Source organism: Arachis ipaensis, chromosome B9 (genome assembly GCF_059453495.1).
Source record: "Arachis ipaensis isolate K30076 ecotype BB chromosome B9, ASM5945349v1, whole genome shotgun sequence".
In the NCBI taxonomy this organism is placed as follows: Eukaryota; Viridiplantae; Streptophyta; class Magnoliopsida; order Fabales; family Fabaceae; genus Arachis; species Arachis ipaensis.
In genome coordinates, this window is record NC_142444.1 from 11152568 (window position 1) to 11165587 (window position 13020).

Genomic DNA, 13020 nt, shown 5'->3' on the forward strand with positions numbered 1-13020 from the left:
GCAGAAGCAAAGCTGAGCTAGGGCAAACTTGCAGAGTTTTCAACGGCGGCTTCCAGCGATGTCAGCGCGATTCCCGGTGACCAGAGGCGTGGTGGCGCAGCTTGCGACAACGGCGGAGGCGTACCAGCTCCCCCTCCTCGCGAGACTCTCCTCTCTCTAGCGAGATAAGTCTCAAAGTGGTCCCTAAAGTTGCACTCGAGTCTCATAGTAGTCCCTGAACTTAAAAGTTACCCATATTCGTCCCTGAAGTTGCACTCCGGAACTCAGATTCGTCCTTCCGACATATTCCGTCCATCTGGCATCACTGAAAAGTTGATCTGGACTCCTCTGTGACACGCTGGCCAGGTAACGGCTAACTAACGTGGATTAGTAAACTTTTATGGTGCAATTTGGTCTCTAAATTAAAATTAAAAATTTTAATCCCCAAATTTAATCATTATTCTCTTCTCTACCGTAATCCCTCTAAATTAAAAGACAATGAGAAATAACGTGCTCGATAGCACCTTCGTCATCAAAATGGACATAGCTCAAGGATAATACACAGAGTGAGGAAAACTTGACTGAAGGATTCAGGAATTCTTTGTCAAATCTGATTCTCCCCTTCAGCACTAACTTATTAAGTGATCTTGCTTCAATGACACCTGGATGCAAGATATAACATAGGCACGGATCATCCTCTTTTAAAGTAGGCAGGCAAAGCTTTAGGGTCTGGACATCACATTCACTAGCTAACTTAAGCCACTGATCAACATCAGGGTATATAAGCTGAAGGTCATAGCAGGTTAAACTAAGCTTGAGCTTGAATTCTTTGATTGCTAAGCCTTAGTATTGTGATAATAGTATGCCCAAAATCCAATCTATTATGGTTGGCTCTCGTGCAAGTGGGAGATTGTTGGAAATAAGTAGTATAGCCATAATCCAATCAATCACGTGTCAAATAATTTGTTATTGTTATTATATTAAAATGTTCTTGATTAAATTTAGATATTTATCATTGTGATAGTGATCACAATATTGAGAGATAAATCTTTTATAATTTAATCTAAATTGTTCTTGGTAATAGGATTATTAAAAAGGACATTAATAATCCAAAAAGATCAATATATATATAATGGTCTTCATTAGATGAAGATTAATAGATCTCATTTATTAAATTATATATATAGATGGTGCATATAGAGATATGACCATTGAACGGACTCACTTTGAGAATTCCTAATGGTTATAATTACCGTATATTTGTTAATAGAATATTCTCAAGATGAACATAGTAATAGAGTTTCCTTTGACCTGCAACTGTCATAGTAATTAACAATGTATTTATTATACTTTGATTCCGGACACCTAATACCCTAGGGTGCTAGTTGAATGGATATTGGGTATGATTTAAATACTTGTAGAATTAATGATTAGTCAATAAGGAATCCATCAACTCTCGGTAAAGAGTTTGAGCTCTATGATTATAATGACTGAGATGAATAAAACCTTGGCCAAGGGGATTGAATGAATGAAGAAATGAGTTTCTTAAGTCATTCATAGTTCATTATAATAATGGTAACAAGTTAGAGTTTGACAATTAAACCATACTCTAAGGGTTAACCAAGAGCTAGAAAGATGGAAAGAATTATACTTTGTTCTTCTGAGGTTCTTAATAAAAATATATTACTTCATACTATCGGGTTGTTGAGGAGTGTTGCTAGACGCCAACCTTGATTAGTAAATTTAGTATGACTAATTTACTACCCGCTTAGTATTGAACCTATGGAGTCACACACTAACGAGTGTTCTAATCTTTGTTATAGAATTATTTAATTTATTATTTTGATTTGATCAAATAAATAATTATATTAATTCAAATGGAATATTATTATACTCTTTGCTAGCACCAAGAATATAATAATAATATGATAATTGAGAATATTAAATGAGATTTGAGATAATTAGTTATTCTATTTCTGAATTTGAATTATAAATTTGGATGAGATCCAAATCGTTTATGTTTTAAATTGTTATGATATGATTCATAAAATTTAAAGGATTCAGATTTAGAATTTAAAGATATGATTTAAATTTGAATTGAGAATCAAATTTAAAATCAGTAATAAATCTCATACTATATATATGTATGCCAAGAGTAGAGGAAATAAAAGGTGAGAGAATAACAAGAGTTTTATTCATTTGCCTCTACACACATAAATGTATGTGAACCTAATTCTTGGAGAAGAATTTTATGGCATGCAAAGAGTTGCAAAAGGTTTCTCAATTTAGATCAGATGTCTATTGGTCAAGGAGTTGACAGTAAAGGTTGATTTCGGTGTAGATACGCATAGCGCCTTTTTACCATCGAAGGAGAAAGTGATTTTACTAAAACGTCTAAAGGTATTTAGATCTGATCAATATTTTATTGGAATAAAGTTTAAGCACAAAATAGATCTTTAAGAATTACTTTCTTTTCTTCCGCTGCGTGTTATGAACACATGGTAATCCTTCAAGTGGTATCAGAGCTTTGGCTCTTTTGTGTTTAAATTTTTATTCCTATTTTCTTAAAGTTTGTGAATTAATAGGATTAATTCAAAAAATTTTTTAAGCATGTGATGTATTTATTTCCGTTGAGATGGTTTTATAATAAATTAATAGTTAACTTATTTTAATTATTTAATTGTGATTAAATTATCATTCTTTTAATATAAAAGTTGTATTTATAAACAAATATTTTGTTTGATTTTATTTATTTATTAAGTTTTATTGTGATTTTTGTAACACCCTACCACCCAAAACTTTACGCTTAAGTCGTAAAATAGAGGTGGCGAGGTATTACAACTTCTAAAAATTAAAATACATACTTTTAATAGTAGAAAGAATATAATAGACTAGGAGGCTTGAAAAATGGGTAAAACAAAATCGCAAAATGAAAAGCGCCACGCTCCGAAAACGGAACAACTTGCGTGTGAGGCAAACTATAACTATCAAACGTAAGGTAATAAAAGTGGGAATAGAAAGCCAAAGGTACAAAATAACAAGCTCCTAACTCAGTCTGCAAAGTCAAGGCTGGCCGGAGAATATATATATATATATATATATATATATATATCCAAAACCCAAGATGTACATGAACAAAATCCTGCCTCTCCATAAACCTCTAAGATGATCAAAAAGAATAAGTTATGTTGAGAAAAAGCTAAGTACGTGCATATACATCACTTCAAGACAAAATAACCCAGTAACTACTTCGCTTTAGGTGTCCAGATGCCTAATGAGATACCTTTCGACCTGCATCTGAAAAACAACAACATAGTATGGAATGAGAACCGGAGGTTCTCAGTATGGTAAAGGTGCCCACATAGTTAATATAAAAGGTCTCGAAAAAACCAGAGGCATTCCTAGAACTCCGACACTCAAAATCATTCTTAAATAAAATAAACTAAACCAAAAGTTAGGTAAGTTATCTAAGGTATTCTAGTTCTAAATCTAACTTTAACTTAATACTTCACTTTCTGTCGCCTCCAATCCTTCGAATCACTGGTGGAACAACCCTCTCCCCTCACACCTTCGTCAAGAGGGATTTCTCAGAAAACATACACATACAGTTCAAGCAAGGAAAACACAGATAGAGAAGCATTTTCAGCAAGTAGAACAAGTAGCGGATAAGCAGAATTAAACAGTTAAGCAAACCAAAACAATGCACACTCAAGCAAACAAACAAATGCATATGATGTATGCCTCTCCTATGGCTGATAAGTCTCATCTGTCGGTTATACAGCCAACCCGACAAGTCCAGCTGATAGTTAACCATTGGACAGTTCCTCTATGCGCGCATCCCCAAGCTCAATAATATTCCATGGAGTCCAACTCCAAGCTCAATAATATTCCATGGAGTCCAACTCCAAGCACAAATATAATATTCCATAGAGTCACACTCCAAGCTCAATAATATAGTATTCCATGGAGTTAAACTCCAAGCTCAAATATAATATTCAATATATATATATGCATGCCCATGGGGGAATCCGGAGAGTTAAAGTGTCCGGTCACATCTTGCGACAGAAGGTCAACAAATAGTCTTAAATACACAAGCTACGTAATAATCTCTTTCTTTTTTAAAATAGCACTTCAAATCAAAACTCTAATTCTTATAGAAATTTTGGGTAATATCTCCTCAAAGACTCGAATTTCTGCCACCCTTCAAGGGTCCCAACTATCAAACTAAACACCTCTCAGTCATTCAAATCATTTCCAATAACAAATTATTTCAAAATCAAACTAATACTAATATTAAATCTTTTTCCAAAATCAACCAACTTCAACAGCAAATTATTGACAACAGCTAAACCACACATTTTATACCATATACACAATCCATCAATTATTCTTTCAGTTCATTCCTATCTTAAGGTCTTCTAGCCTAAGTTTTCACGTGATATTAAACATTAACTACAAGAAACCAAAACCATACCTTCGTACGGAATCAAAATATTCAAAGCTCCGGAGAAACTTTCTGACTGAGCTATCGAAGAAGAAAATGTCAAGAATCGTCTATGCCTCCTAAAACTCCCGTTGGCCAAACCCAAAGGAAAGAGAAGCTACGTCACTGTCAACTTTTACTAATCAAAAATGGTGCCAATGTGTAGAGTAGAGGAGAAGATTACGAATACTCTTACTAAATTAGATTTTTGATTGGAGTTACAGATTGCAAGAAATCGAAGCTGGAAATTTGGTGGGATTTACAGTCTGTTACGTTCTTCTCTCTCCTATTTTCTTTTTCTTTTTTTTCTCTCCCACATATGCTAATCATATACATATACATGCATGATTAATTAGTAAGCTGTTAAGCCGCCTTTGGCTTTCTTTTTTATTATTTTATATATATATATATATATATATATATAACTTAATGAGAAATGTAAACCATCTTTAATTTCCATGCTTCATAATTAATAATAGTAACGATCATACTAGAAATAGTAATGATGATCATGTAATAATAATAATAATAATAATAATAATAATAATAATAATAATAATAATAATAATAATAATGCAATGCATATAATATATATAAATTTATAATGCAATTTAATACTTACGGCAATTATATACAATGTTAATAATAATAATAATAATAATAATATGAATTTGATTAAATTAAAATTATTAGTTCAATTACTGATATTAAAATAATTTTTCTAAAAAAATAAAGAATTTTAATTTTATAAAATAAATTATAACTTATTTATATTTATATTTTTAAAACTGAGGGTCGCTACATTCTATCCACCTTATAAAAATTTTCGCCCACGAAAATTGATATAAAATAGAAAAGATTCATACTAACGTAACTTCTCTTCTTAAACATGTCAAAGAAAAATAGAAAGATTTGACATGTTTAGTTTGCAAATTCAGGATATTCTTATGGCTTAAAAGTCTACGCAAAGCAGAAGATACAAGATAGGCTCGATGCAGAAAGGTTACAAGGCAGGCTGGTATTAGAACGACGGATTTATCATCTCTAATACTCGCTTCATCTAGCTCCTAAGTTCTGCCGATTCTAATGGTGTCACCTTTCGTAATACTATCGAAACTGGTTCAGTCTCTAACACTAAATCTATCACAACTTACTTTTTCTCTCGACACCTAACTGGTTATCAAAGAGATATTTCTATCGGTCTAAATTTCTAGTCTGTATCCAAGTACAAAACTACGTCCAGTCTTTTCAGTCCTAAACTTTCATATCCGATTATGTAACCTAAACGAAAGCGGGGTCCTAGCTCTACACAGAACAAATCTATCCTACGCATCCAGTATCATACTTACCTCAATACTGTCGTGGCCAACCCGCATCTGCGGCTCTCCCACGCGGACAATTCCTAGACATGTGTCCCGGTGCTCCACATCGAAAGTACATTCTCAGTCCGGCCCTATGCGGCTCCTCTTGAGCAGTCTCACCAAAGCCTTCCTGTAGCAGTGTCCACTTCAAGGAGCGATCCTCTGCGAGCTGGCTCTTCTTAACTAACTCAGTGAAACTTGTTAGCTTTTGTAGATACACATAATTAAAGATATCTCTCCTTAGTCCTTTCTCATACTGAGCACACTTCCATTCCTCATAATCGGCTGGATTTCCTTGACAAGTTTTTGAGAAACGGCATAGGTTGTCGAATTCACGGGTATAGTCAGCAACGGACATATCCTTTTGCTTCAGCTGCATTAACTCCAATTCTTTTGCAATGCGAAACTCATGCAAGAAATATCTCCCATAAAACTATGTCTTGAATCTATGCCAAGGGACATCCGTTAACTCCACCTGCGAGGTATGACACAATTCTCGCCACCAATTCTGAGCATCTTCCTCCAACATATAAGTTACTATCTCCACTGATTGTACTTCAAGAACATGCTGAGTGTACAAAAACCTCTCCACTTCTCGAAACCACTGATCAGCCTCCAGGGCATTAGCGTTTCCGTTAAACCGAAGTGGACCATTCTTGAGGAAGTCAATAAGGGTCATTGACCTATAGTATCGACTTACGTTACTCGTACTAGCACTAGAGTTTCCACCTCGACGTCCTTGCTTTGGTTCAACCACGGGATTTCCTCTCCGAATACCTCGTTGGGATCCACGAGACGACATTTGGTCCCTATTCACACCAAACAAGTGATATTAAGTTGATCAGTCTCAATATCGCAAGTTTAATGCTTCAAGTTCCAAATGCATGCTCATGAACATTTATGCCACATATATCAATCAGATATCCTAATAGCACATATACACACCCAGAGTATGCCCAGAAGCATAATCAGTCCATCCCTCAGGCTCTATAGGAACGAACTGCTCTGATACCATAATGTAACACCCTACCACCCAAAACTTTACGCTTAAGTCGTAAAATAGAGGTGGCGAGGTATTACGACTTCTAAAAATTAAAATACATACTTATAATAGTAGAAAGAATATAATAGACTAGGAGCCTTGAAAAATGGGTAAAACAAAATCACAAAATGAAAAGCGCCACGCTCCGGAAACGGAACAACTTGCGTGTGAGGCAAACTATAACTATCAAACGTAAGGTAATAAAAGTGGGAATAGAAAGCCAAAGATACAAAATAACAAGCTCCTAACTCAGTCTACAAAGTCAAGGCTGGCTAGAGAATATTTACATATATATATATATATATATATATATATATATATATATATATATATATATATATATATATATATATATCCAAAACCCAAGATGTACATGAACAAAATTCTGCCTCTCCATAAACCTCTAAGAGGATAAAAAAGAATAAGTTATGTGGAGAGAAAGCTAAGTACGTGCATATACATCACTTCAAGACAAAATAACCCAGTAACCACTTTGCTTTAGGTGTCCAGACGCCTAATGAGATACCTTTCGACCTGCATCTGAAAAACAACAACATAGTATGGAATGAGAACCGGAGGTTCTCAGTATGGTAAAGGTCCCCACATAGTTAATATAAAAGGTCTCGGGAAAGCCAGAGGCATTCCTAGAACTCCGACACTCAAAATCATTCTTAAATAAAATAAACTAAACCAAAAGTTAGGTAAGTTATCTAAGGTATTCTAGTTCTAAATCTAACTTTAACTTAATACTTCACTTTCTGTCGCCTCCAATCCTCCGAATCACTGGTGGAACAACCCTCTCCCCTCACACCTTCGTCAAGAGAGATTTCTCAGAAAACATACACATACAGTTAAACTCCAAGCTCAAATATAATATTCAATATTCATATATATATATATATATATATGCCCATGGGGGAATCCGGGGAGTTAAAGTGTCCGGTCACATCTTGCGACAGAGGGTCAACAAATAGTCTTAAATACACAAGCCACGTAATAATCTCTTTCCTTTTTAAAATAGCACTTCAAATCAAAACTCTAATTCTTATAGAAATTTTGGGCAATATCTCCTCAAAGACTCGAATTTCTGCCACCCTTCAAGGGTCCCAACTATCAAACCAAACACCTCTCAGTTATTCAAATCATTTCCAGTAATAAATTATTTCAAAATCAAACTAATACTAATATTAAATCTTTTTCCAAAATCAACCAACTTCAACAGCAAATTATTGACAACAGCTAAACCACACATTTTATACCATATACACAATCCATCAATTATTCTTTCAGTTCATTCCTATCTTAAGGTCTTCTAGCCTAAGTTTTTACGTGACATTAAACATTAACTACGAGAAACCAAAACCATATCTTCGTACGGAATCAAAATATTCAAAGCTCCGAAGAAGCTTTCTGACTGAGCTATCGAAAAAGAAAATGTCCAGAATCGTCTATGCCTCTTAAAATTCCCGTTGGCCAAACCCAAAGGAAAGAGAAGTTACGTCACTGTCAACTTTCACTAATTAAAAATGGTGCTAACGTGTAGAGGAGGAGGTTACGAATACTCTTACCGAATTAGATTTTTGATTGGAGTTACAGATTGCAAGAAATCGAAGTTGAAAGTTTGGTGGAATTTACGGTCTGTTACGTTCTTCTCTCTCCCATTTTCTTTTTCTTTTTTTTCTCTCCCGCGTATGCTAATCATATACATATATATGCATGATTAATTTGTAAGCTGTTAAGCCGCCTTTGGCTTTCTTTTTTATTATTTTATATATATATATGCACAATCATAATGATAATATATATCTAACTTAATGAGAAATGTAAACCGCCTTTGATTTTCATGTTTCATAATTAATAATAGTAAGGATCATACTAGAAATAGTAATGATGATCATGTAATAATAATAATAATAATAATAATAATAAACGTAATAATAGTAATAATAATAGTAATGCAATGCATATAATATATATAAATTTATAATACAATTTAATACTTACGGCAATTATATACAATAATAATAATAATAATAATAATAATAATAATAATAATAATAATAATAATAATAATAATAATTTGATTAAATTAAAATTATTAGTTAAATTACTGATATTAAAAATAACTTTTTTAAAAAAAATAAGGAATTTTAATTTTATAAAATAAATTATAATTTATTTATATTTATATTTTTAAAATTGAGGGTCGCTACAATTTTGATCACAATAAAAAGAATAAGATGCAAAATATCTTTTGTTTGTTTCTCATATATATAAGTGTATATATAAAGGTCAAATTTGATTTGATAATTTTTTAAGGCTAAACGTTAGTACATGAAAAATCAAAATTTGATTTGATTGATATGTTTTGAACACTATAATTTTAGAAATTAGTTTTTCTAATATTCTTGATTATAGAGAGCGGCCTGACAACTAGGAGTTTTATTTTCAAGATAATAATCAGTGTATACATTTGATATTTTAAGGATTTAATTTTATATTTTTACCTAGACAACCTGGGAGTATAAAATTTAATCCATGAATACTGGTAAAAATTCTCTAACAATTGAGATAAATCTTAAAAGTTAGGAGTTTGCCAAAAATAAATTTATCTCTTGTTTACAAGGAGCAACCTGATAACCAGGACACTTGTACTCAAAGATAGAATTTATTTATGCATATGATGATGTATAAGGAGAATTAATTTTATACTTGAATCTAGACAACCTAGGGGTATAAAATATAATTCAGTTAAATAATTGTCTGACAACCAGATAATTATTTGAGATTATAATTGTATGTGATACAATTTAATCATATTTATTTGGAATAGGTATGAGTAACAGCTTGACAACCAAGGTACTCATTCATGATTCTAAATAATTTTTTTGTCAGAAATATAGATTTTTTATTTACTTTTATATTTTAAATTTTTTAAATATGTTCATCTTTCATATGGCATACTTGAAAGTAATAAATTGACTATACATTGAGAATTGTTCTTATGTATGAAAAGGTTATCATGGACATGATAATCCTATTGAAATAATATTGTCTAATAAATTTGGTTATGGAAAAGTTAGAAGTGATGAAGAATTTAGAATATTGCTTTACTGCAATATGGGTTGTTTTGACAATTATGAGTTCCAATTTCAAAGACAACTTACTATTTATTATTAAACATCTTGAGAAGATGTATGATGCCCAAAGTAAGATAGTATGACTATTAAAGATTTTATTTGAACTAGTGGAAGTATTGGGCAATATATTTTGAATTAAACAACTTTAGAAGTTGAAATGCCATTAGGCAAATGGCTTTTGCGAGAATTGTTCTTGCAAGCATTTTTGGAGATTTATTTTGTTACAAACAATTTATAATTGGCCCAATATGATTAAGGTTTGTGGTCTTTTTTGAAAAATTCAATATAAGTATTGAGGATGTGAATTAAAATTGCTCTTAAGGGTTGGTTTGACCAATAATAAAGATATTGAGTATTTTTATTATAAGAGTTTAAAGTAAAATCTCTAACATCTAATTGATATTCTATTCAAATAGGGAATGAGATTCTCTCAACACACAAATACTAGTACTCTATGTACTCCATCATGTTTAAAGAAACATGAAATTTGATTTAGCTAAGGATCACTGTTTTTTAAATATTTGGACTACGTTTTAAAAATGTTGGTAAATTAACAAATTTTTCACTAAATCAATTTTTTTCCATATGAGATATGGAAAAGGCATAAACTCAAACTCAAGAACATTAGAGTTTGGAGATGTCTTATATGTATTAAGAGATTGCACAACAATAGAATTGATATTAGGTTCAATAAATGAGATTTATTGGTTATCCTAAAGAAATAATGAGATTATTTTTATCACTCTTCTTATGACAAAGTGTCTGTGATAAGAGGTTAAACTCCTTTTTAGAAAAGGAATTCCATCTTAAAGAAAAAGTGGGAGTACAATTATTTTTATTAGAATTGTATACCACTCAATAGAGGATATACTTTCTCTTGAAAGTATAAAAAGTTTGATCGTCAAACTAACTTTTCGAAAAAGTAGCCTATTTGTATAATGATACAATTCTATAAAGATAGATCTAATGGTTACTTAGATTTTTTATAATCATGTTCAATAAGGATAGTCTTAAAATAAAATTATACACTATTGTAGTGGGAGATTTCATGTTTTGAAAAAACGTGATATTTATTATGCACTATGTGTATTTTACAAAAGGTCAAGTAAACATGCTCAAGAGCAAAGGTGTTTAAGGTCAAAAGAGTTTTGATAAACACAAATGTGTATTGAAAAATTATACACCTGATTGATCGGCTCTAGTGCAAGTGGGAGATTATTGTGATAATAGTATGCCCAAGATCCAATCTATTAAGAATTACTTTTTTTTCTTCCACTGTTAATCCTTCACTTGGTGACTGAACCTCACCAAGCTTTGCTTGCCATAATCAAGGAATGTCTTAATTTGTTGATCTTTTTTCTGCTTGGAAGACCTCCTAATAGATTCTCGGTCACAAATAGACAAAATGGGAAAGGTATAAAATATTTCTCTCCATGTCTTAGACAAAACACTAGTCTTGATAGCATCTTTCTTTGGCAGTCTTGAGAGAATGTCATGAAGTATGGTTTCTGATAAACTGGATATCTGGTCCATTTTTTCATCCATTATTGTGTCCTTCAAAGCAAGTAGAAGAATATCAGAAAAAGAATAACTCAATCATCTCAAATTATGATAATCAAAAAAATAATTTCTAAAATTTGTTTTTTTCCCTTCGCGCAACAGTAATTAACAAAGCAGAACCCACAAGAATCATCATTGACCACCATCGATCCAAACACTACTAATTTGGATGCAAAAACACATACAGAACAAATAAGATCAATGATGTGGTAATTTTACTATAAGTATATACTATATAGTACTATACATTATTTGCTTTTGCTGCCATCACCTAAACTTTTTTACTTTATTACCGAATAGTGAGTCTAGGGAACATTAAAAAGAAATTCTAGTAATCCACAACCTACAATTGTTCTTAACATTCTACACATTTAGGCATGATATTTGAAAAATTGAAACTTTAAAGATTTGAGCTAAAGCAAAGTCAAAATTTGAAAACTCTAAACTCTAAAGTTAGTTCTCTGTCCAATATTTCAGATTGTTTAAAAGAAACCTTTCGTTATTTGCAGAAGTGCCAATAAATATTAGAATTAGTAAAATTACTGTTAAGCACTAAGCAATTGTATACTGATCAATGAGTTCAATATATTCAGTGCTAGAAAACGATACATAATCACAGCTAATTTAATGGTAGTATTAGTTAATTAACAATGATAATAACCGCTAGAGTGTTAGAACTTAGAACCGAACCTGAAACGCAGATTTCAGTCACCGAAGATTGAAAGAAGAGGGAGATGGCGGGAAGAAAGTGGCGGTGTTAAGTTTAAGGGAGAGAGAGAGAGGGGGATGTTTAAATTTAAATATGATCCCTAACGGAAAATTGATTCAATCTTAATAATATCTTATCTTAACTAAAAAATTATTTAAATTATGATCTTATATGGAAGTTATCAATTTAATTTATATTTTTGTAATTTTAGTCAATTTTCAGTTATGATAACGCTGACTAATTTATTAATTAAGTAAATTATTTTTGCATTTTATTAATTTTTTTTAATATGTTAAACATAAAAGATAAAATTTTATTTTGTCAAATAATTATGATATATGTAATAAAAAATTAATTATTGCTAAATTTAATAAATATTAAATAAAATAAATTTTAATTATTTTTAATTAATTTTTTTTATTATTAAATATTTTTATTTTGTTATTATTCTACTGAGATTTTAACATTTTCAACATAAATTATTAATCTTGACCGAAAAATGACTTATTTAGTTACTTTATTTTCTAATTGTTGCAGGTTTATCCAAATATATGACAAGAGTATTACGTTTCTAAATATTTGTACATTATTTCCTTCAATTGATTCCTTATTATATAGTTATCACCACTTTTTTTATACATAACTAGATATACAAGATATATCTGGAGACTTTTTAAATCTAATGTATCGAAGATATATCAAAAAATAATTACAACAGTAAAAATTAAAAAATCGAAAAAATGACA

At 31.2% G+C, this 13020-nt stretch overlaps 1 pseudogene; it reads right to left on the bottom strand.

The window, feature by feature from the left end:
- Positions 1-5812: 5812 nt before the first annotated feature.
- LOC107614983 (uncharacterized) lies at positions 5813-6625 on the bottom strand (annotated as a pseudogene).
- Between the last annotated feature and the right edge of the window lie 6395 nt (positions 6626-13020).